The 18,584-nt window shown below is 50.9% G+C and overlaps 1 non-coding gene and 76 pseudogenes across 1 annotated transcript; all 77 read left to right on the top strand.

Moving 5' to 3' along the window:
* Positions 1-119: 119 nt before the first annotated feature.
* On the top strand, positions 120-238 carry LOC144188189 (5S ribosomal RNA; annotated as a pseudogene).
* A 56-nt stretch (positions 239-294) lies between these two features.
* LOC144190677 (5S ribosomal RNA) lies at positions 295-413 on the top strand (annotated as a pseudogene).
* A 56-nt stretch (positions 414-469) lies between these two features.
* On the top strand, positions 470-588 carry LOC144186789 (5S ribosomal RNA; annotated as a pseudogene).
* A 56-nt stretch (positions 589-644) lies between these two features.
* Positions 645-763, top strand: LOC144183092 (5S ribosomal RNA; annotated as a pseudogene).
* A 56-nt stretch (positions 764-819) lies between these two features.
* Positions 820-938, top strand: LOC144190531 (5S ribosomal RNA; annotated as a pseudogene).
* Positions 939-4,365: 3,427 nt separating this feature from the next.
* On the top strand, positions 4,366-4,484 carry LOC144182013 (5S ribosomal RNA; annotated as a pseudogene).
* Positions 4,485-4,540: 56 nt separating this feature from the next.
* On the top strand, positions 4,541-4,659 carry LOC144190267 (5S ribosomal RNA). Its single transcript, XR_013324977.1, has one exon. It is a non-coding gene; the product is annotated as a 5S ribosomal RNA (ribosomal RNA).
* A 56-nt stretch (positions 4,660-4,715) lies between these two features.
* LOC144190250 (5S ribosomal RNA) lies at positions 4,716-4,834 on the top strand (annotated as a pseudogene).
* A 56-nt stretch (positions 4,835-4,890) lies between these two features.
* Positions 4,891-5,019, top strand: LOC144182712 (5S ribosomal RNA; annotated as a pseudogene).
* A 56-nt stretch (positions 5,020-5,075) lies between these two features.
* LOC144189725 (5S ribosomal RNA) lies at positions 5,076-5,194 on the top strand (annotated as a pseudogene).
* A 56-nt stretch (positions 5,195-5,250) lies between these two features.
* LOC144188067 (5S ribosomal RNA) lies at positions 5,251-5,369 on the top strand (annotated as a pseudogene).
* Positions 5,370-5,425: 56 nt separating this feature from the next.
* Positions 5,426-5,544, top strand: LOC144182328 (5S ribosomal RNA; annotated as a pseudogene).
* A 56-nt stretch (positions 5,545-5,600) lies between these two features.
* On the top strand, positions 5,601-5,729 carry LOC144181797 (5S ribosomal RNA; annotated as a pseudogene).
* Positions 5,730-6,489: 760 nt separating this feature from the next.
* On the top strand, positions 6,490-6,618 carry LOC144183616 (5S ribosomal RNA; annotated as a pseudogene).
* Positions 6,619-6,674: 56 nt separating this feature from the next.
* On the top strand, positions 6,675-6,803 carry LOC144186328 (5S ribosomal RNA; annotated as a pseudogene).
* Positions 6,804-6,859: 56 nt separating this feature from the next.
* Positions 6,860-6,988, top strand: LOC144181896 (5S ribosomal RNA; annotated as a pseudogene).
* A 56-nt stretch (positions 6,989-7,044) lies between these two features.
* Positions 7,045-7,173, top strand: LOC144185795 (5S ribosomal RNA; annotated as a pseudogene).
* Positions 7,174-7,229: 56 nt separating this feature from the next.
* Positions 7,230-7,358, top strand: LOC144183960 (5S ribosomal RNA; annotated as a pseudogene).
* A 56-nt stretch (positions 7,359-7,414) lies between these two features.
* On the top strand, positions 7,415-7,543 carry LOC144185152 (5S ribosomal RNA; annotated as a pseudogene).
* Positions 7,544-7,599: 56 nt separating this feature from the next.
* LOC144183791 (5S ribosomal RNA) lies at positions 7,600-7,728 on the top strand (annotated as a pseudogene).
* Positions 7,729-7,784: 56 nt separating this feature from the next.
* Positions 7,785-7,903, top strand: LOC144189539 (5S ribosomal RNA; annotated as a pseudogene).
* A 56-nt stretch (positions 7,904-7,959) lies between these two features.
* On the top strand, positions 7,960-8,078 carry LOC144188128 (5S ribosomal RNA; annotated as a pseudogene).
* Positions 8,079-8,134: 56 nt separating this feature from the next.
* Positions 8,135-8,263, top strand: LOC144186548 (5S ribosomal RNA; annotated as a pseudogene).
* Positions 8,264-8,319: 56 nt separating this feature from the next.
* On the top strand, positions 8,320-8,438 carry LOC144190137 (5S ribosomal RNA; annotated as a pseudogene).
* A 56-nt stretch (positions 8,439-8,494) lies between these two features.
* LOC144183313 (5S ribosomal RNA) lies at positions 8,495-8,613 on the top strand (annotated as a pseudogene).
* Positions 8,614-8,669: 56 nt separating this feature from the next.
* LOC144189994 (5S ribosomal RNA) lies at positions 8,670-8,788 on the top strand (annotated as a pseudogene).
* Positions 8,789-8,844: 56 nt separating this feature from the next.
* On the top strand, positions 8,845-8,973 carry LOC144184453 (5S ribosomal RNA; annotated as a pseudogene).
* A 56-nt stretch (positions 8,974-9,029) lies between these two features.
* On the top strand, positions 9,030-9,148 carry LOC144187938 (5S ribosomal RNA; annotated as a pseudogene).
* A 56-nt stretch (positions 9,149-9,204) lies between these two features.
* On the top strand, positions 9,205-9,323 carry LOC144190803 (5S ribosomal RNA; annotated as a pseudogene).
* Positions 9,324-9,379: 56 nt separating this feature from the next.
* On the top strand, positions 9,380-9,508 carry LOC144185829 (5S ribosomal RNA; annotated as a pseudogene).
* Positions 9,509-9,564: 56 nt separating this feature from the next.
* LOC144184770 (5S ribosomal RNA) lies at positions 9,565-9,683 on the top strand (annotated as a pseudogene).
* Positions 9,684-9,739: 56 nt separating this feature from the next.
* LOC144190841 (5S ribosomal RNA) lies at positions 9,740-9,858 on the top strand (annotated as a pseudogene).
* Positions 9,859-9,914: 56 nt separating this feature from the next.
* LOC144187543 (5S ribosomal RNA) lies at positions 9,915-10,033 on the top strand (annotated as a pseudogene).
* Positions 10,034-10,089: 56 nt separating this feature from the next.
* LOC144182317 (5S ribosomal RNA) lies at positions 10,090-10,208 on the top strand (annotated as a pseudogene).
* A 56-nt stretch (positions 10,209-10,264) lies between these two features.
* Positions 10,265-10,383, top strand: LOC144190970 (5S ribosomal RNA; annotated as a pseudogene).
* Positions 10,384-10,439: 56 nt separating this feature from the next.
* On the top strand, positions 10,440-10,558 carry LOC144187974 (5S ribosomal RNA; annotated as a pseudogene).
* Positions 10,559-10,614: 56 nt separating this feature from the next.
* LOC144189473 (5S ribosomal RNA) lies at positions 10,615-10,733 on the top strand (annotated as a pseudogene).
* A 56-nt stretch (positions 10,734-10,789) lies between these two features.
* On the top strand, positions 10,790-10,908 carry LOC144184490 (5S ribosomal RNA; annotated as a pseudogene).
* A 56-nt stretch (positions 10,909-10,964) lies between these two features.
* Positions 10,965-11,083, top strand: LOC144190840 (5S ribosomal RNA; annotated as a pseudogene).
* A 56-nt stretch (positions 11,084-11,139) lies between these two features.
* LOC144187542 (5S ribosomal RNA) lies at positions 11,140-11,258 on the top strand (annotated as a pseudogene).
* A 56-nt stretch (positions 11,259-11,314) lies between these two features.
* Positions 11,315-11,433, top strand: LOC144189950 (5S ribosomal RNA; annotated as a pseudogene).
* Positions 11,434-11,489: 56 nt separating this feature from the next.
* On the top strand, positions 11,490-11,608 carry LOC144190969 (5S ribosomal RNA; annotated as a pseudogene).
* A 56-nt stretch (positions 11,609-11,664) lies between these two features.
* LOC144189022 (5S ribosomal RNA) lies at positions 11,665-11,783 on the top strand (annotated as a pseudogene).
* A 56-nt stretch (positions 11,784-11,839) lies between these two features.
* On the top strand, positions 11,840-11,958 carry LOC144182327 (5S ribosomal RNA; annotated as a pseudogene).
* A 56-nt stretch (positions 11,959-12,014) lies between these two features.
* Positions 12,015-12,143, top strand: LOC144181796 (5S ribosomal RNA; annotated as a pseudogene).
* A 760-nt stretch (positions 12,144-12,903) lies between these two features.
* On the top strand, positions 12,904-13,032 carry LOC144183615 (5S ribosomal RNA; annotated as a pseudogene).
* A 56-nt stretch (positions 13,033-13,088) lies between these two features.
* On the top strand, positions 13,089-13,217 carry LOC144186327 (5S ribosomal RNA; annotated as a pseudogene).
* A 56-nt stretch (positions 13,218-13,273) lies between these two features.
* LOC144181895 (5S ribosomal RNA) lies at positions 13,274-13,402 on the top strand (annotated as a pseudogene).
* A 56-nt stretch (positions 13,403-13,458) lies between these two features.
* Positions 13,459-13,587, top strand: LOC144185794 (5S ribosomal RNA; annotated as a pseudogene).
* Positions 13,588-13,643: 56 nt separating this feature from the next.
* On the top strand, positions 13,644-13,772 carry LOC144183958 (5S ribosomal RNA; annotated as a pseudogene).
* Positions 13,773-13,828: 56 nt separating this feature from the next.
* On the top strand, positions 13,829-13,957 carry LOC144185151 (5S ribosomal RNA; annotated as a pseudogene).
* Positions 13,958-14,013: 56 nt separating this feature from the next.
* LOC144183789 (5S ribosomal RNA) lies at positions 14,014-14,142 on the top strand (annotated as a pseudogene).
* Positions 14,143-14,198: 56 nt separating this feature from the next.
* Positions 14,199-14,317, top strand: LOC144189537 (5S ribosomal RNA; annotated as a pseudogene).
* Positions 14,318-14,373: 56 nt separating this feature from the next.
* On the top strand, positions 14,374-14,492 carry LOC144188127 (5S ribosomal RNA; annotated as a pseudogene).
* Positions 14,493-14,548: 56 nt separating this feature from the next.
* Positions 14,549-14,677, top strand: LOC144186547 (5S ribosomal RNA; annotated as a pseudogene).
* A 56-nt stretch (positions 14,678-14,733) lies between these two features.
* LOC144190136 (5S ribosomal RNA) lies at positions 14,734-14,852 on the top strand (annotated as a pseudogene).
* Positions 14,853-14,908: 56 nt separating this feature from the next.
* Positions 14,909-15,027, top strand: LOC144183312 (5S ribosomal RNA; annotated as a pseudogene).
* A 56-nt stretch (positions 15,028-15,083) lies between these two features.
* LOC144189993 (5S ribosomal RNA) lies at positions 15,084-15,202 on the top strand (annotated as a pseudogene).
* Positions 15,203-15,258: 56 nt separating this feature from the next.
* LOC144184452 (5S ribosomal RNA) lies at positions 15,259-15,387 on the top strand (annotated as a pseudogene).
* A 56-nt stretch (positions 15,388-15,443) lies between these two features.
* Positions 15,444-15,562, top strand: LOC144187936 (5S ribosomal RNA; annotated as a pseudogene).
* A 56-nt stretch (positions 15,563-15,618) lies between these two features.
* On the top strand, positions 15,619-15,737 carry LOC144190802 (5S ribosomal RNA; annotated as a pseudogene).
* Positions 15,738-15,793: 56 nt separating this feature from the next.
* Positions 15,794-15,922, top strand: LOC144185828 (5S ribosomal RNA; annotated as a pseudogene).
* Positions 15,923-15,978: 56 nt separating this feature from the next.
* LOC144184769 (5S ribosomal RNA) lies at positions 15,979-16,097 on the top strand (annotated as a pseudogene).
* A 56-nt stretch (positions 16,098-16,153) lies between these two features.
* LOC144190839 (5S ribosomal RNA) lies at positions 16,154-16,272 on the top strand (annotated as a pseudogene).
* Positions 16,273-16,328: 56 nt separating this feature from the next.
* LOC144187541 (5S ribosomal RNA) lies at positions 16,329-16,447 on the top strand (annotated as a pseudogene).
* Positions 16,448-16,503: 56 nt separating this feature from the next.
* LOC144182316 (5S ribosomal RNA) lies at positions 16,504-16,622 on the top strand (annotated as a pseudogene).
* Positions 16,623-16,678: 56 nt separating this feature from the next.
* Positions 16,679-16,797, top strand: LOC144190968 (5S ribosomal RNA; annotated as a pseudogene).
* Positions 16,798-16,853: 56 nt separating this feature from the next.
* Positions 16,854-16,972, top strand: LOC144187973 (5S ribosomal RNA; annotated as a pseudogene).
* A 56-nt stretch (positions 16,973-17,028) lies between these two features.
* On the top strand, positions 17,029-17,147 carry LOC144189472 (5S ribosomal RNA; annotated as a pseudogene).
* A 56-nt stretch (positions 17,148-17,203) lies between these two features.
* LOC144184489 (5S ribosomal RNA) lies at positions 17,204-17,322 on the top strand (annotated as a pseudogene).
* A 56-nt stretch (positions 17,323-17,378) lies between these two features.
* Positions 17,379-17,497, top strand: LOC144190838 (5S ribosomal RNA; annotated as a pseudogene).
* A 56-nt stretch (positions 17,498-17,553) lies between these two features.
* On the top strand, positions 17,554-17,672 carry LOC144187540 (5S ribosomal RNA; annotated as a pseudogene).
* Positions 17,673-17,728: 56 nt separating this feature from the next.
* Positions 17,729-17,847, top strand: LOC144189949 (5S ribosomal RNA; annotated as a pseudogene).
* A 56-nt stretch (positions 17,848-17,903) lies between these two features.
* Positions 17,904-18,022, top strand: LOC144190966 (5S ribosomal RNA; annotated as a pseudogene).
* Positions 18,023-18,078: 56 nt separating this feature from the next.
* On the top strand, positions 18,079-18,197 carry LOC144189021 (5S ribosomal RNA; annotated as a pseudogene).
* A 56-nt stretch (positions 18,198-18,253) lies between these two features.
* On the top strand, positions 18,254-18,372 carry LOC144189471 (5S ribosomal RNA; annotated as a pseudogene).
* Positions 18,373-18,428: 56 nt separating this feature from the next.
* On the top strand, positions 18,429-18,547 carry LOC144187970 (5S ribosomal RNA; annotated as a pseudogene).
* Positions 18,548-18,584: the final 37 nt, after the last annotated feature.

Below are 18,584 nucleotides of genomic sequence, written 5' to 3'. Positions count from 1 at the left end.
CCATTTCTATTTAATTAAATGTCAATAATTGAATAAGATGTCTTCCTGCAGTTATTGAAAATTACGGACGAAGGTAATTATTAATGAACCTGACAGTGTCCATCTGCTAGTGCAGTACCGCTCACGGCCATACCACCCCGAAAAGGCCCGATCTCGTCCGATCTCGGAAGCCAAGCATGGTTCGGCCTGGTTAGTACCTGATTGGGAGACCGCTTGGGAATACCAGGTGCTGTGAGCATCATACCCCGCATCTTTTTTGACATTTCATGGGTGTCCATCTGCAAGAGCAGTACCGCTCACGGCCATACCACCCCGAAAAGGCCCGATCTCGCCCGATCTCGGAAGCCAAGCATGGTTCGGCCTGGTTAGTACCTGATTGGGAGACCGCTTGGGAATACCAGGTGCTGTGAGCATCATACCCCGCATCTTTTTTGACATTTCATGGGTGTCCATCTGCTAGTGCAGTACCGCTCACGGCCATACCACCCTGAAAAGGCCCGATCTCGTCCTGTCTCGGCAGCCAAGCATGGTTCGGCCCGTTTAGTACCTGATTGGGAGACCGCTTGGGAATACCAAGTGCTGTGAGCATCATACCCCGCATCTTTTTCGACATTTCATGGGTGTCCATCTGCAAGAGCAGTACCGCTCACGGCCATACCACCCTGAAAAGGCCCGACCTCGCCCGATTTCGGAAGCCAAGCATGGTTCGGCCTGGTTAGTACCTGATTGGGAGACCGCTTGGGAATACCAGGTGCTGTGAGCATCATACCCCGCATCTTTTTCGACATTTCATGGGTGTCCATCTGCTAGTGCAGTACCGCTCACGGCCATACCACCCTGAAAAGGCCCGATCTCGTTCGATCTCGGAAGCCAAGCATGGTGCGGCCTGGTTAATACCTGATTGGGAGACCGCTTGGGAATACCAGGTGCTGTGAGCATCATACCCCGCATCTTTTTCGACATTTCATGGGTGATCTATCTGAAATCCAGATCAAATTCTGGATTTCAGATAGATCAGTTGTCATCATGCACCTTTTACCAAGACTGGACCTATAGTAGGACTTAGATGGAGAGCTATCTTAAAAAGAACATGTCCTCATTACTTGGGGGAGAAACAAAGGATCCAAAATCACTCAGAGCTGTCAGGAGTGGTTGGATTGCCTTTCCTGGCATGACGTCACGATAACTATCAGCTGTCACTAATTACGTGATTAGATTATTTTTGGTATTTAAGCATTATGATTTTCTGTGGACGCGGTTGGATCGACTGGTTAAGTTCTGGTTTCGTTTCCTGTTAATCCTCGTAGTAATTGCTGTTTCCATTGACGCCACGCCGCATGTTCAGTTCGTTTGTAATGAGTGGTCAAGCCAAGTTGTTTAAGTTATGTTACCCCGTTTATTAAATCAACCAACAAGAGCTACAGATCTGCCTCACCTTTCCAATTACTTCGGCGACTCTGCATCTGGGTTCAACTTACCCTACGATCGCGTCGCACTACGCGGCGAAATCGTAACAGCACGATCCAACCATTATGGACCCAGCGGAGCGCCACCCACGCTCGCGCCGACGCACTCGGCGACGCAAACCATCCACCTCGAAGACACCGGACTGCTTGGAATGTATAAGAAACCCCTCAGAATCGTTTAGGAATTTTGTAATGGACACACCGTGGTGCGGGGCTCTCAGGCACATCATTTCTAGAGATGAGCCACAGCTGGTAGAAGAGTTAGAGCCGCAGCGTACTCATACGCCCCACCACTGCTATGCACGTCGCCCTGGGAAGCCTTTACCGTTTCATCATGATGCCCAGGTGCGTACAACCACCAGAGAGCGCCCAAGTTATCTTATGCCTATGCCCAGAGGAATTGATTCACCATGGAGGGAGCCTGAAGATTCTGGTGAGGAGGACACCCGTTGAGGAAGTTCCCCACGGCCAGCAGCGTGGCCAGGATCTTCTTGAAGGTCCGGTTGCCGGCCAGCTGCTCCATGCCCAACTTCAGGTCAAACGGGGGCTCGGCGATCTCCTGCTCGAGTGCCTCATAGTTGAGTTTGAAAGACCACAGCTGCAGGCGGGGGGTCAAGGCGCTGACGGAAGCCAGGCCCGAGAGGAATTCCTCGGCCGTCCCCAGGGGAACGTCGGGATTGGCCGAGCGAGCCTCGCGGATCTTCTGCTTCTCCTCCTCTGTGGGCGTCATGCTCAGGATCTTCTCCACACCCTCCTTGTTGATGGCAAAGTCGTCAAAGTTGAGGATGGCGCTCTTGATGACGTGAACGGCGGGCAGGACCGTCATCCCGATGTTGATGGCGGTGCTCCGCTTGGAGTCCAGAACCAGGATCTCGGACTTTTTGCTCTCTGGCGCTTTCTTGGCCCATGGCGTCTCTTTGGCCCTGGACTCAAAGAGGTGCTCCAGCTTCCCCATGTCCACTTGGACCTTGTCCAGTGACGCCAAAAATAATCTAATCACGTAATTAGTGACAGCTGATAGTTATCGTGACGTCATGCCAGGAAAGGCAATCCAACCACTCCTGACAAGAGCATCAAATAAAGACAATTTGTCGGTCTTTCGGGAACAGATGTTCTTGAAAAATAACCCTTTCGCTATGATTTCTAGAATTTTACTGACATAATGCAAGTGCATTCGCAGCTAGCCCTCAGAGATAAAATGAGTTGGATTTCCATCTCCAACAATACCAGCCGATATGTTATTTGAGGTTCTTGATCTGAATGAATTAAATGACCTCCGGTATGCAGTACAACTGTAGAGCAATTACTTTAAATTATGTTCATTCTTTTGTCCCCCGCCTGGTGCCCGTAGATAGCTGGGATAGGCCTTAGCACCCCCCGTGACCCTTGTGAGGATAAGCGGTTGAGAGAATGAATGAATGAAAGAATACTAAACAATGTCTTTCACATGACGATCATTTATACTAAACAATTACTATTAGTTTAAGCATGTGAAACTATGATAAAATATGATTTGGATTTTACAGCATGTTTTCGTAACCTGTTTTATGTTTATTTATATAAACAATAGACACCTTGTAAAGCATTGCTGTTGCTTCACATGTATTTCTTAGGGGCCTAACATTCAACCACATCTAAGCAGCAGTACTTGTAGACTTGCATTCTGTGAAGCGCAAAGTGTCCTTCTGTTCTAAAGAGACAGAACAGCAAGAAAAGGACTCTGTGCAACCTTCTTTACTCTGTAACAGCGGGATGATGCTTTTTGTGTAGAAAGGATGGAGTACAAAGTGTAAGCGAATGAGTGGAAAGTACTGCAGACAATGTATGACTGTTTTTTTCTATTTTTTTTCCGTGCAGTTGAGGAGTGTAGTTTGCAAGATCCAGCATGCCAGTACTATTGAATGCTGGGTATTTTGCTGAGCCTTCTTTAAAAATTACTTCTCTTATCATGTAAAAGTAGTGATATCTGAACAGACAGAAGAATAGTCAGTCATTTTCTTCTTAAAAAAATAAAAATAAAATACTTGTGGTTGCTAGAGTTATACAGTAAAAAAGGGGTGTGTGCATGTGGTGGTGGAGCAATATAATTTTAGTTTCAGTGAAATGAAAAATCTACAATAGTGATCCAATAAATTGGTGGTTATTGAAGTGCTATACCAATTGAATGTAATTTCTGGTAAAATTCTGTAGCTCCAGTGTTTAACCATAAATCCTATGTGATTTTTTGTTTTACAGTATAAAATGTGAAAACACTTATAAATCCCATTTAAATTCAGTGAATTCATTTAGTTGTGCTGCCACTACAACATTGCACCCAATCGGTTAGTCTTTAATTGAATCTGATTACCAGTCGATTTGAATTGAATGACTTGACCCCGCTGAGATATTTTCTCTAAAAGAATAATGGAGTTGCTTATTTGACTATTTAGTATTGTTATTTTGTTATCTTTTTGCATTTGGTGCTTTTTTTAAACATCTACTACTTTACATTATAATTGCTTGATCTGAGGCAGTTGGGTTGTAAAGGTTTAAATCAAAATTCAAAGTACGGTAATACACATATATACACACGATGCAACAGATGTGCAGTCCATTTGCAGCGTCCAGAAGTAAAACAACATGTGAAAATTGAGTGTATAGAGTGCAAAAAGTCTTACTGCAATCAAGCTGACTTTACTCCTTTGTTATTATTGCTGACTCAAAGACAAATACCAATTTGGCCTGAAATGCACAAAAGTAAAACATAGCTGTATATATTCCTGCCTTTTCCCCCCTCTTTTATAACCTGAATATTCCAACTGACTTTGAATAATGTCAAATCCCAATTGATTTGGGTAGCAGGTGTAGAAGGTCGAATAAATACTTTAGCTCATGGGTGTCCATCTGCAAGAGCAGTACCGCTCACGGCCATACCACCCTGAAAAGGCCTGATCTCGTCCGATCTCGGAAGCCAAGCATAGTTCGGCCTGGTTAGTATCTGATTGGGAGACCGCTTGGGAATACCAGGTGCTGTGAGCATCATACCCCGCATCTTTTTCGACATTTCATGGGTGTCCATCTGCTAGTGCAGTACCGCTCACGGCCATACCACCCTGAAAAGGCCCGATCTCGTCCGATCTTGGAAGCCAAGCATGGTTGGGCCTGGTTAGTACCTGGTTGGGAGACCGCTTGGGAATACCAGGTGCTGTGAGCATCATACCCCGCATCTTTTTCGACATTTCATGGGTGTCCATCTGCAAAAGCAGTACCGCTCACGGCCATACCACCCTGAAAAGGCCCGATCTCGTCCGATCTCGGAAGCCAAGCATTGTTCGGCCTGTTTAGTACCTGATTGGGAGACCACTTGGGAATACCAGGTGCTGTGAGCATCAGACCCCGCATCTTTTTCGACATTTCATGGGTGTCCATCTGCAAGAGCCGTACCGCTCACGGCCATACCACCCTGATAAGGCCCGATCTCGCCCGATCTCGTCCGATCTCGGCAGCCAAGCATGGTTCGGCCTGGTTAGTACCTGATTGGGAGACCCCTTGGGAATACCAGGTGCTGTGAGCATCATACCCCGCATCTTTTTCGACATTTCATGGGTGTCCATCTGCAAGAACAGTACCGCTCACGGCCATACCACCCTGAAAAGGCCCGATCTCGTCCGATCTCGGAAGCCAAGCATGGTTCGGCCTGGTTAGTACCTGATTGGGAGACCGCTTGGGAATACCAGGTGCTGTGAGCATCATACCCCGCATCTTTTTCGACATTTCATGGGTGTCCATCTGCAAGAGCAGTATCGCTCACGGCCATACCACCCTGAAAAGGCCCGATCTCGTCCGATCTCGAAAGCCAAGCATGGTTCGGCCTGGTTAGTACCTGATTGGGAGACCGCTTGGGAATACCAGGTGCTGTGAGCATCATACCCCGCATCTTTTTCGACATTTCATGGGTGTCCATCTGCAAGAGCAGTACCGCTCACGGCCATACCACCCTGAAAAGGCCCGATCTCGTCCGATCTAGGAAGCCAAGCATAGTTCGGCCTGGTTAGTACCTGATTGGGAGACCGCTTGGGAATACCAGGTGCTGTGAGCATCATACCCCGCATCTTTTTCGACATTTCATGGGTGTCCATCTGCAAGAGCAGTACCGTTCACGGCCATACCACCCTGAAAAGGCCCGATCTCGCCCGATCTCGTCCGATCTCGGAAGCCAAGCATGGTTCGGCCTGGTTAGTACCTGATTGGGAGACCGCTTGGGAATACCAGGTGCTGTGAGCATCATACCCCGCATCTTTTTCGACATTTCGTGGGTGTCTGTTGGGTTTGTTCTGTTTTACTATTATAATAGTTATATTAATTCATTTCTTTATTAAATCATTCTCTTTCTTTTCTCTGTATTAATTCATTACTTTGTTAAATCATTCTCTTTCTGTTTTTCAAAAGTGTTGAGGTCACACCAAGTCATCTTTAACCTGGACAGCCTGTTCCAGGATGGTTATACAAACAATCCACCCAATCTGGGTCCTTGAGATTTGGTGGGCCCTTGGTGACGAGGACAGGGCTATTCGGACAATAACAAGAATATTGTTATCGTTATGTAACCGTACACTTCGGGTTTTTCTGTATGTAACGATTATATGATTATGATTATATTATATGATTCTTAGGTCAAGGAGGTTGTATAATTACTCTAATCTACATGTTGTTAGGTCTAGTCCCTGTTTTTGTTATTAGTAAAATACTTTGATTGTTATTGTAGTCCCAGATGTTGTTTTTACTCATACGTGATGGAATGATCAACAACTCTGTAACTTGTGACCATAAGAATGGGACGAAAACGTCTATTCGAGGAGACGTTCGGAAGTTGTAAGGTGACACTTGCTGTAACGCTCCCCTCCGGAGGCTTTTATCTGTTGTATCCATTTCTATTTAATTAAATGTCAATAATTGAATAAGATGTCTTCCTGCAGTTATTGATAATTACGGACGAAGGTAATTATTAATGAACCTGACAGTGTTCATCTGCAAGAGCAGTACCGCTCACGGCCATACCACCCTGATAAGGCCCGATCTCGCCCGATCTCGTCCGACCTCGGCAGCCAAGCATGGTTCGGCCTGGTTAGTACCTGATTGGGAGACCGCTTGGGAATACCAGGTGCTGTGAGCATCATACCCCGCATCTTTTTCGACATTTCATGGGTGTCCATCTGCAAGAGCAGTACCGTTCACCGCCATACCACCCTGAAAAGGCCCGATCTCGCCCGATCTCGTCCGACCTCGGCAGCCAAGCATGGTTCGGCCTGGTTAGTACCTGATTGGGAGACCGCTTGGGAATACCAGGTGCTGTGAGCATCATACCCCGCATCTTTTTCGACATTTCATGGGTGTCCATCTGCAAGAGCAGTACCGCTCACGGCCATACCACCCTGAAAAGGCCCGATCTCGCCCGATCTCGTCCGATCTCGGCAGCCAAGCATGGTTCGGCCTGGTTAGTACCTGATTGGGAGACCGCTTGGGAATACCAGGTGCTGTGAGCATCATACCCCGCATCTTTTTCGACATTTCATGGGTGTCCATCTGCAAGAGCAGTACCGCTCACGGCCATACAACCCTGATAAGGCCCGATCTCGCCCGATCTCGTCCGATCTCGGCAGCAAAGCATTGTTCGGCCTGGTTAGTACCTGATTGGGAGACCGCTTGGGAATATCAGGTGCTGTGAGCATCATACCCTGCATTTTTTTCGACATTTCATGGGTGTCCATCTGCAAGAGCAGTACCGCTCACGGCCATACCACCCTGAAAAGGCCCGATCTCGCCCGATCTCGTCCGAACTCGGCAGCCAAGCATGGTTCGGCCTGGTTAGTACCTAATTGGGAGACCGCTTGAGAATACCAGGTGCTGTGAGCATCATACCCCGCATCTTTTTCGACATTTCATGGGTGTCCATCTGCAAGAGCAGTACCGCTCACGGCCATACCACCCTGATAAGGCCCGATCTCGCCCGATCTCGTCCGATCTCGGCAGCCAAGCATGGTTCGGCCTGGTTAATACCTGATTGGGAGACCGCTTGGGAATACCAGGTGCTGTGAGCATCATACCCCGCATCTTTTTCGACATTTCATGGGTGTCCATCTGCAAGAGCAGTATCGCTCACGGCCATACCACCCTGAAAAGGCCCAATCTCGCCCGATCTCGTCCGATCTCGGCAGCCAAGCAGGGTTCAGCCTGTTTAGTACCTGATTGGGAGACCTCTTGGGAATACCAGGTGCTGTGAGCATCTTGCCCCGCATCTTTTTCGACATTTCATGGGTGTCCATCTGCAAGAGCAGTACCGCTCACGGCCATACCACCCTGAAAAGGCCCAATCTCCTCCGATCTCGGAAGCTAAGCATGGTTCGGCCTGGTTAGTACCTGATTGGGAGACCGCTTGGGAATACCAGGTGCTGTGAGCATCATACCCCGCATCTTTTTCGACATTTCATGGGTGTCCATCTGCTAGTGCAGTACCGCTCACGGCCATACCACCCTGAAAAGGCCCGATCTCGTCTGATCTCGGAAGCCAAGCATGGTTCGGCCTGTTTAGTACCTGATTGGGAGACCGCTTGGGAATACCAGGTGCTGTGAGCATCATACCCCGCATCTTTTTCGACATTTCATAAGTGTCCATCTGCAAGAGCAGTACCGCTCACGGTCATACCACCCTGATAAGGCCCGATCTCGCCCGATCTCGTACGATCTCGGCAGCCAAGCATTGTTCGGCCTGGTTAGTACCTGATTGGGAGACCGCTTGGGAATACCAGGTGCTGTGAGCATCATACCCCGCATCTTTTTCGACATTTCATGGGTGTCCATCTGCTAGTGCAGTACCGCTCACGGCCATACCACCCTGAAAAGGCCCGATCTCGTCCGATCTCGGAAGCCAAGCATAGTTCGGCCTGTTTAGTACCTGATTGGGAGACCGCTTGGGAATACCAGGTGCTGTGAGCATCATACCCCGCATCTTTTTCGACATTTCATGGGTGTCCATCTGCTAGTGCAGTACCGCTCACGGCCATACCACCCTGAAAAGGCCCGATCTCGTCCGATCTCTCCAGCCAAGCATGGTTCGGCCTGGTTAGTACCTGATTGGGAGACCGCTTGGGAATACCAGGTGCTGTGAGCATCATACCCCGCATCTTTTTCGACATTTCATGGGTGTCCATCTGCAAGAGCAGTACTGCCCACGGCCATACCACCCTGAAAAGGCCCGATCTCGTCCGATCTCGGAAGCCAAGCATGGTTCGGCCTGTTTAGTACCTGATTGGGAGACCGCTTGGGAATACCAGGTGCTGTGAGCATCATACCCCGCATCTTTTTCGACATTTCATGGGTGTCTATCTGCAAGAGCAGTAACGCTCACGGCCATACCACCCTGAAAAGGCCCGATCTCGTCCGATCTCGTCCGATCTCGGCAGCCAAGCATGGTTCGACCTGGTTAGTACCTGATTGGGAGACCGCTTGGGAATACCAGGTGCTGTGAGCATCATACCCCGCATCTTTTTCGACATTTCATGGGTGTCCATCTGCTAGTGAAGTACCGCTCACGGCCATACCACCCTGAAAAGGCCCGATCTCGTCCGATCTCGGAAGCCAAGCATGGTTCGGCCTGGTTGGTACCTGATTGGGAGACCGCTTGGGAATACCAGGTGCTGTGAGCATCATACCCCGCATCTTTTTCGACATTTCATGGGTGTCCATCTGCAAGAGCAGTACCGCTCACGGCCATACCACCCTGAAAAGACCCGATCTCGTCCGATCTCGGAAGCCAAGCATTGTTCGGCCTGGTTAGTACCTGATTGGGAGACCGCTTGGGAATACCAGGTTCTGTGAGCATCATACCCCGCATCTTTTTCAAAATTTCATGGGTGTCCATCTGCAAGAGCAGTACCGCTCACGGGCATACCACCCTGAAAAGGCCCGATCTCGTTCGATCTCGTCCGATCTCGGCAGCCAAGCATGGTTCGGCCTGGTTAGTACCTGATTGGGAGACCGCTTGGGAATACCAGGTGCTGTGAGCATCATACCCTGCATCTTTTTCGACATTTCATGGGTGTCCATCTGCAAGAGCAGTACCGCTCACAGCCATACCACCCTGAAAAGGCCCGATCTCGCCCGATCTTGGAAGCCAAGCATCGTTCGGCCTGGTTAGTACCTGATTGGGAGACCGCTTGGGAATACCAGGTGCTGTGGGCATCATACCCCGCATCTTTTTCGACATTTCATGGGTGTCCATCTGCTAGTGCAGTACCGCTCACGGCCATACCACCCTGAAAAGGCCCGATCTCGTCCGATCTCGGCAGCCAAGCATGGTTCGGCCTGTTTAGTACCTGATTGGGAGACCGCTTCGGAATACCAGGTGCTGTGAGCATCATACCCCGCATCTTTTTCGACATTTCATGGGTGTCCATCTGCTAATGCAGTACCGCTCACGGCCATACCACCCTGAAAAGGCCCGATCTCGTCCGATCTCGGAAGCCAAGCATGGTTCGGCCTGTTTAGTACCTGATTGGGAGACCGCTTGGGAATACCAGGTGCTGTGAGCATCATACCCCGCATCTTTTTCGACATTTCATGGGTGTCCATCTGCAAGAGCATTACCGCTCACGGCCATACCACCCTGAAAAGGCCCGATCTCGTCCGATCTTGGAAGCCAAGCATTGTTCGGCCTGTTTAGTACCTGATTGGGAGACCGCTTGGGAATACCAGGTGCTGTGAGCATTATACCCCGCATCTTTTTCGACATTTCATGGGTGTCCATCTGCAAGAACAGTACCGCTCACGGCCATACCACCCTGAAAGAGCCCGATCTCGCCCGGTCTCGGAAGCCAAGCATGGTTCGGCCTGGTTAGTACCTGATTGGGAGGCCGCTTGGGAATACCAGGTGCTGTGAGCATCATACCCCGCATCTTTTTCGACATTTCATGGGTGTCCATCTGCTAGTGCAGTACCGCTCACGGCCATACCACCCTGAAAAGGCCCGATCTCGTCCGATCTCGGGAGCCAAGCATGGTTCGGCCTGGTTAGTACCTGATTGGGAGACCGCTTGGGAATACCAGGTGCTGTGAGCATCATACCCAGCATCTTTTTCGACATTTCATGGGTGTCCATCTGCAAGAGCAGTACCGCTCACGGCCATACCACCCTGAAAAGGCCCGATCTCGTCCGATCTCGGAAGCCACGCATGGTTCGGCCTGGTTAGTACCTGATTGGGAGACCGCTTGGGAATACCAGGTGCTGTGAGCATCATACCCCGCATCTTTTTCGACATTTCATGGGTGTCCATCTGCAAGAGCAGTACCGCTCACAGCCATACCACCCTGAAAAGGCCCGATCTCGCCCGATCTCGGGAGCCAAGCATCGTTCGGCCTGGTTAGTACCTGATTGGGAGACCGCTTGGGAATACCAGGTGCTGTGGGCATCATACCCCGCATCTTTTTCGACATTTCATGGGTGTCCATCTGCTAGTGCAGTACCGCTCACGGCCATACCACCCTGAAAAGGCCCGATCTCGTCCGATCTCGGCAGCCAAGCATGGTTCGGCCTGTTTAGTACCTGATTGGGAGACCGCTTCGGAATACCAGGTGCTGTGAGCATCATACCCCGCATCTTTTTCGACATTTCATGGGTGTCCATCTGCTAGTGCAGTACCGCTCACGGCCATACCACCCTGAAAAGGCCCGATCTCGTCCGATCTCGGAAGCCAAGCATGGTTCGGCCTGTTTAGTACCTGATTGGGAGACCGCTTGGGAATACCAGGTGCTGTGAGCATCATACCCCGCATCTTTTTCGACATTTCATGGGTGTCCATCTGCGAGAGCATTACCGCTCACGGCCATACCACCCTGAAAAGGCCCGATCTCGTCCGATCTTGGAAGCCAAGCATGGTTCGGCCTGTTTAGTACCTGATTGGGAGACCGCTTGGGAATACCAGGTGCTGTGAGCATTATACCCCGCATCTTTTTCGACATTTCATGGGTGTCCATCTGCAAGAACAGTACCGCTCACGGCCATACCACCCTGAAAGAGCCCGATCTCGCCCGGTCTCGGAAGCCAAGCATGGTTCGGCCTGGTTAGTACCTGATTGGGAGGCCGCTTGGGAATACCAGGTGCTGTGAGCATCATACCCCGCATCTTTTTCGACATTTCATGGGTGTCCATCTGCTAGTGCAGTACCGCTCACGGCCATACCACCCTGAAAAGGCCCGATCTCGTCCGATCTCGGGAGCCAAGCATGGTTCGGCCTGGTAAGTACCTGATTGGGAGACCGCTTGGGAATACCAGGTGCTGTGAGCATCATACCCAGCATCTTTTTCGACATTTCATGGGTGTCCATCTGCAAGAGCAGTACCGCTCACGGCCATACCACCCTGAAAAGGCCCGATCTCGTCCGATCTAGGAAGCCAAGCATAGTTCGGCCTGGTTAGTACCTGATTGGGAGACCGCTTGGGAATACCAGGTGCTGTGAGCATCATACCCCGCATCTTTTTCGACATTTCATGGGTGTCCATCTGCAAGAGCAGTACCGTTCACGGCCATACCACCCTGAAAAGGCCCGATCTCGCCCGATCTCGTCCGATCTCGGAAGCCAAGCATGGTTCGGCCTGGTTAGTACCTGATTGGGAGACCGCTTGGGAATACCAGGTGCTGTGAGCATCATACCCCGCATCTTTTTCGACATTTCGTGGGTGTCTGTTGGGTTTGTTCTGTTTTACTATTATAATAGTTATATTAATTCATTTCTTTATTAAATCATTCTCTTTCTTTTCTCTGTATTAATTCATTACTTTGTTAAATCATTCTCTTTCTGTTTTTCAAAAGTGTTGAGGTCACACCAAGTCATCTTTAACCTGGACAGCCTGTTCCAGGATGGTTATACAAACAATCCACCCAATCTGGGTCCTTGAGATTTGGTGGGCCCTTGGTGACGAGGACAGGGCTATTCGGACAATAACAAGAATATTGTTATCGTTATGTAACCGTACACTTCGGGTTTTTCTGTATGTAACGATTATATGATTATGATTATATTATATGATTCTTAGGTCAAGGAGGTTGTATAATTACTCTAATCTACATGTTGTTAGGTCTAGTCCCTGTTTTTGTTATTAGTAAAATACTTTGATTGTTATTGTAGTCCCAGATGTTGTTTTTACTCATACGTGATGGAATGATCAACAACTCTGTAACTTGTGACCATAAGAATGGGACGAAAACGTCTATTCGAGGAGACGTTCGGAAGTTGTAAGGTGACACTTGCTGTAACGCTCCCCTCCGGAGGCTTTTATCTGTTGTATCCATTTCTATTTAATTAAATGTCAATAATTGAATAAGATGTCTTCCTGCAGTTATTGATAATTACGGACGAAGGTAATTATTAATGAACCTGACAGTGTTCATCTGCAAGAGCAGTACCGCTCACGGCCATACCACCCTGATAAGGCCCGATCTCGCCCGATCTCGTCCGACCTCGGCAGCCAAGCATGGTTCGGCCTGGTTAGTACCTGATTGGGAGACCGCTTGGGAATACCAGGTGCTGTGAGCATCATACCCCGCATCTTTTTCGACATTTCATGGGTGTCCATCTGCAAGAGCAGTACCGTTCACCGCCATACCACCCTGAAAAGGCCCGATCTCGCCCGATCTCGTCCGACCTCGGCAGCCAAGCATGGTTCGGCCTGGTTAGTACCTGATTGGGAGACCGCTTGGGAATACCAGGTGCTGTGAGCATCATACCCCGCATCTTTTTCGACATTTCATGGGTGTCCATCTGCAAGAGCAGTACCGCTCACGGCCATACCACCCTGAAAAGGCCCGATCTCGCCCGATCTCGTCCGATCTCGGCAGCCAAGCATGGTTCGGCCTGGTTAGTACCTGATTGGGAGACCGCTTGGGAATACCAGGTGCTGTGAGCATCATACCCCGCATCTTTTTCGACATTTCATGGGTGTCCATCTGCAAGAGCAGTACCGCTCACGGCCATACAACCCTGATAAGGCCCGATCTCGCCCGATCTCGTCCGATCTCGGCAGCAAAGCATTGTTCGGCCTGGTTAGTACCTGATTGGGAGACCGCTTGGGAATATCAGGTGCTGTGAGCATCATACCCTGCATTTTTTTCGACATTTCATGGGTGTCCATCTGCAAGAGCAGTACCGCTCACGGCCATACCACCCTGAAAAGGCCCGATCTCGCCCGATCTCGTCCGAACTCGGCAGCCAAGCATGGTTCGGCCTGGTTAGTACCTAATTGGGAGACCGCTTGAGAATACCAGGTGCTGTGAGCATCATACCCCGCATCTTTTTCGACATTTCATGGGTGTCCATCTGCAAGAGCAGTACCGCTCACGGCCATACCACCCTGATAAGGCCCGATCTCGCCCGATCTCGTCCGATCTCGGCAGCCAAGCATGGTTCGGCCTGGTTAATACCTGATTGGGAGACCGCTTGGGAATACCAGGTGCTGTGAGCATCATACCCCGCATCTTTTTCGACATTTCATGGGTGTCCATCTGCAAGAGCAGTATCGCTCACGGCCATACCACCCTGAAAAGGCCCAATCTCGCCCGATCTCGTCCGATCTCGGCAGCCAAGCAGGGTTCAGCCTGTTTAGTACCTGATTGGGAGACCTCTTGGGAATACCAGGTGCTGTGAGCATCTTGCCCCGCATCTTTTTCGACATTTCATGGGTGTCCATCTGCAAGAGCAGTACCGCTCACGGCCATACCACCCTGAAAAGGCCCAATCTCCTCCGATCTCGGAAGCTAAGCATGGTTCGGCCTGGTTAGTACCTGATTGGGAGACCGCTTGGGAATACCAGGTGCTGTGAGCATCATACCCCGCATCTTTTTCGACATTTCATGGGTGTCCATCTGCTAGTGCAGTACCGCTCACGGCCATACCACCCTGAAAAGGCCCGATCTCGTCTGATCTCGGAAGCCAAGCATGGTTCGGCCTGTTTAGTACCTGATTGGGAGACCGCTTGGGAATACCAGGTGCTGTGAGCATCATACCCCGCATCTTTTTCGACATTTCATAAGTGTCCATCTGCAAGAGCAGTACCGCTCACGGTCATACCACCCTGATAAGGCCCGATCTCGCCCGATCTCGTACGATCTCGGCAGCCAAGCATTGTTCGGCCTGGTTAGTACCTGATTGGGAGACCGCTTGGGAATACCAGGTGCTGTGAGCATCATACCCCGCATCTTTTTCGACATTTCATGGGTGTCCATCTGCTAGTGCAGTACCGCTCACGGCCATACCACCCTGAAAAGGCCCGATCTCGTCCGATCTCGGAAGCCAAGCATAGTTCGGCCTGTTTAGTACCTGATTGGGAGACCGCTTGGGAATACCAGGTGCTGTGAGCATCATACCCCGCATCTTTTTCGACATTTCATGGGTGTCCATCTGCTAGTGCAGTACCGCTCACGGCCATACCACCCTGAAAAGGCCCGATCTCGTCCGATCTCTCCAGCCAAGCATGGTTCGGCCTGGTTAGTACCTGATTGGGAGACCGCTTGGGAATACCAGGTGCTGTGAGCATCATACCCCGCATCTTTTTCGACATTTCATGGGTGTCCATCTGCAAGAGCAGTACTGCCCACGGCCATACCACCCTGAAAAGGCCCGATCTCGTCCGATCTCGGAAGCCAAGCATGGTTCGGCCTGTTTAGTACCTGATTGGGAGACCGCTTGGGAATACCAGGTGCTGTGAGCATCATACCCCGCATCTTTTTCGACATTTCATGGGTGTCTATCTGCAAGAGCAGTAACGCTCACGGCCATACCACCCTGAAAAGGCCCGATCTCGTCCGATCTCGTCCGATCTCGGCAGCCAAGCATGGTTCGACCTGGTTAGTACCTGATTGGGAGACCGCTTGGGAATACCAGGTGCTGTGAGCATCATACCCCGCATCTTTTTCGACATTTCATGGGTGTCCATCTGCTAGTGAAGTACCGCTCACGGCCATACCACCCTGAAAAGGCCCGATCTCGTCCGATCTCGGAAGCCAAGCATGGTTCGGCCTGGTTGGTACCTGATTGGGAGACCGCTTGGGAATACCAGGTGCTGTGAGCATCATACCCCGCATCTTTTTCGACATTTCATGGGTGTCCATCTGCAAGAGCAGTACCGCTCACGGCCATACCACCCTGAAAAGACCCGATCTCGTCCGATCTCGGAAGCCAAGCATTGTTCGGCCTGGTTAGTACCTGATTGGGAGACCGCTTGGGAATACCAGGTTCTGTGAGCATCATACCCCGCATCTTTTTCAAAATTTCATGGGTGTCCATCTGCAAGAGCAGTACCGCTCACGGGCATACCACCCTGAAAAGGCCCGATCTCGTTCGATCTCGTCCGATCTCGGCAGCCAAGCATGGTTCGGCCTGGTTAGTACCTGATTGGGAGACCGCTTGGGAATACCAGGTGCTGTGAGCATCATACCCTGCATCTTTTTCGACATTTCATGGGTGTCCATCTGCAAGAGCAGTACCGCTCACAGCCATACCACCCTGAAAAGGCCCGATCTCGCCCGATCTTGGAAGCCAAGCATCGTTCGGCCTGGTTAGTACCTGATTGGGAGACCGCTTGGGAATACCAGGTGCTGTGGGCATCATACCCCGCATCTTTTTCGACATTTCATGGGTGTCCATCTGCTAGTGCAGTACCGCTCACGGCCATACCACCCTGAAAAGGCCCGATCTCGTCCGATCTCGGCAGCCAAGCATGGTTCGGCCTGTTTAGTACCTGATTGGGAGACCGCTTCGGAATACCAGGTGCTGTGAGCATCATACCCCGCATCTTTTTCGACATTTCATGGGTGTCCATCTGCTAATGCAGTACCGCTCACGGCCATACCACCCTGAAAAGGCCCGATCTCGTCCGATCTCGGAAGCCAAGCATGGTTCGGCCTGTTTAGTACCTGATTGGGAGACCGCTTGGGAATACCAGGTGCTGTGAGCATCATACCCCGCATCTTTTTCGACATTTCATGGGTGTCCATCTGCAAGAGCATTACCGCTCACGGCCATACCACCCTGAAAAGGCCCGATCTCGTCCGATCTTGGAAGCCAAGCATTGTTCGGCCTGTTTAGTACCTGATTGGGAGACCGCTTGGGAATACCAGGTGCTGTGAGCATTATACCCCGCATCTTTTTCGACATTTCATGGGTGTCCATCTGCAAGAACAGTACCGCTCACGGCCATACCACCCTGAAAGAGCCCGATCTCGCCCGGTCTCGGAAGCCAAGCATGGTTCGGCCTGGTTAGTACCTGATTGGGAGGCCGCTTGGGAATACCAGGTGCTGTGAGCATCATACCCCGCATCTTTTTCGACATTTCATGGGTGTCCATCTGCTAGTGCAGTACCGCTCACGGCCATACCACCCTGAAAAGGCCCGATCTCGTCCGATCTCGGGAGCCAAGCATGGTTCGGCCTGGTTAGTACCTGATTGGGAGACCGCTTGGGAATACCAGGTGCTGTGAGCATCATACCCAGCATCTTTTTCGACATTTCATGGGTGTCCATCTGCAAGAGCAGTACCGCTCACGGCCATACCACCCTGAAAAGGCCCGATCTCGTCCGATCTCGGAAGCCACGCATGGTTCGGCCTGGTTAGTACCTGATTGGGAGACCGCTTGGGAATACCAGGTGCTGTGAGCATCATACCCCGCATCTTTTTCGACATTTCATGGGTGTCCATCTGCAAGAGCAGTACCGCTCACAGCCATACCACCCTGAAAAGGCCCGATCTCGCCCGATCTCGGGAGCCAAGCATCGTTCGGCCTGGTTAGTACCTGATTGGGAGACCGCTTGGGAATACCAGGTGCTGTGGGCATCATACCCCGCATCTTTTTCGACATTTCATGGGTGTCCATCTGCTAGTGCAGTACCGCTCACGGCCATACCACCCTGAAAAGGCCCGATCTCGTCCGATCTCGGCAGCCAAGCATGGTTCGGCCTGTTTAGTACCTGATTGGGAGACCGCTTCGGAATACCAGGTGCTGTGAGCATCATACCCCGCATCTTTTTCGACATTTCATGGGTGTCCATCTGCTAGTGCAGTACCGCTCACGGCCATACCACCCTGAAAAGGCCCGATCTCGTCCGATCTCGGAAGCCAAGCATGGTTCGGCCTGTTTAGTACCTGATTGGGAGACCGCTTGGGAATACCAGGTGCTGTGAGCATCATACCCCGCATCTTTTTCGACATTTCATGGGTGTCCATCTGCGAGAGCATTACCGCTCACGGCCATACCACCCTGAAAAGGCCCGATCTCGTCCGATCTTGGAAGCCAAGCATGGTTCGGCCTGTTTAGTACCTGATTGGGAGACCGCTTGGGAATACCAGGTGCTGTGAGCATTATACCCCGCATCTTTTTCGACATTTCATGGGTGTCCATCTGCAAGAACAGTACCGCTCACGGCCATACCACCCTGAAAGAGCCCGATCTCGCCCGGTCTCGGAAGCCAAGCATGGTTCGGCCTGGTTAGTACCTGATTGGGAGGCCGCTTGGGAATACCAGGTGCTGTGAGCATCATACCCCGCATCTTTTTCGACATTTCATGGGTGTCCATCTGCTAGTGCAGTACCGCTCACGGCCATACCACCCTGAAAAGGCCCGATCTCGTCCGATCTCGGGAGCCAAGCATGGTTCGGCCTGGTAAGTACCTGATTGGGAGACCGCTTGGGAATACCAGGTGCTGTGAGCATCATACCCAGCATCTTTTTCGACATTTCATGGGTGTCCATCTGCAAGAGCAGTACCGCTCACGGCCATACCACCCTGAAAAGGCCCGATCTCGTCCGATCTCGGAAGCCACGCATGGTTCGGCCTGGTTAGTACCTGATTGGGAGACCGCTTGGGAATACCAGGTGCTGTGAGCATCATACCCCGCATCTTTTTCGACATTTCATGGGTGTCCATCTGCAGGAGCAGTACCGCTCACGGCCATACCACCCTGAAAAGGCCCGATCTCGTCCGATCTCGGGAGCCAAGCATGGTTCGGCCTGGTTAGTACCTGATTGGGAGACCGCTTGGGAATACCAGGTGCTGTGAGCATCATACCCAGCATCTTTTTCGACATTTCATGGGTGTC

The sequence above is a fragment of the Stigmatopora nigra genome, unplaced genomic scaffold (assembly GCF_051989575.1).
Source record: "Stigmatopora nigra isolate UIUO_SnigA unplaced genomic scaffold, RoL_Snig_1.1 HiC_scaffold_24, whole genome shotgun sequence".
Lineage (NCBI taxonomy): Eukaryota > Metazoa > Chordata > Actinopteri > Syngnathiformes > Syngnathidae > Stigmatopora > Stigmatopora nigra.
Note: the sequence above shows the minus strand (reverse complement) of the source record. Positions and strands in the feature narration are given on the sequence as shown.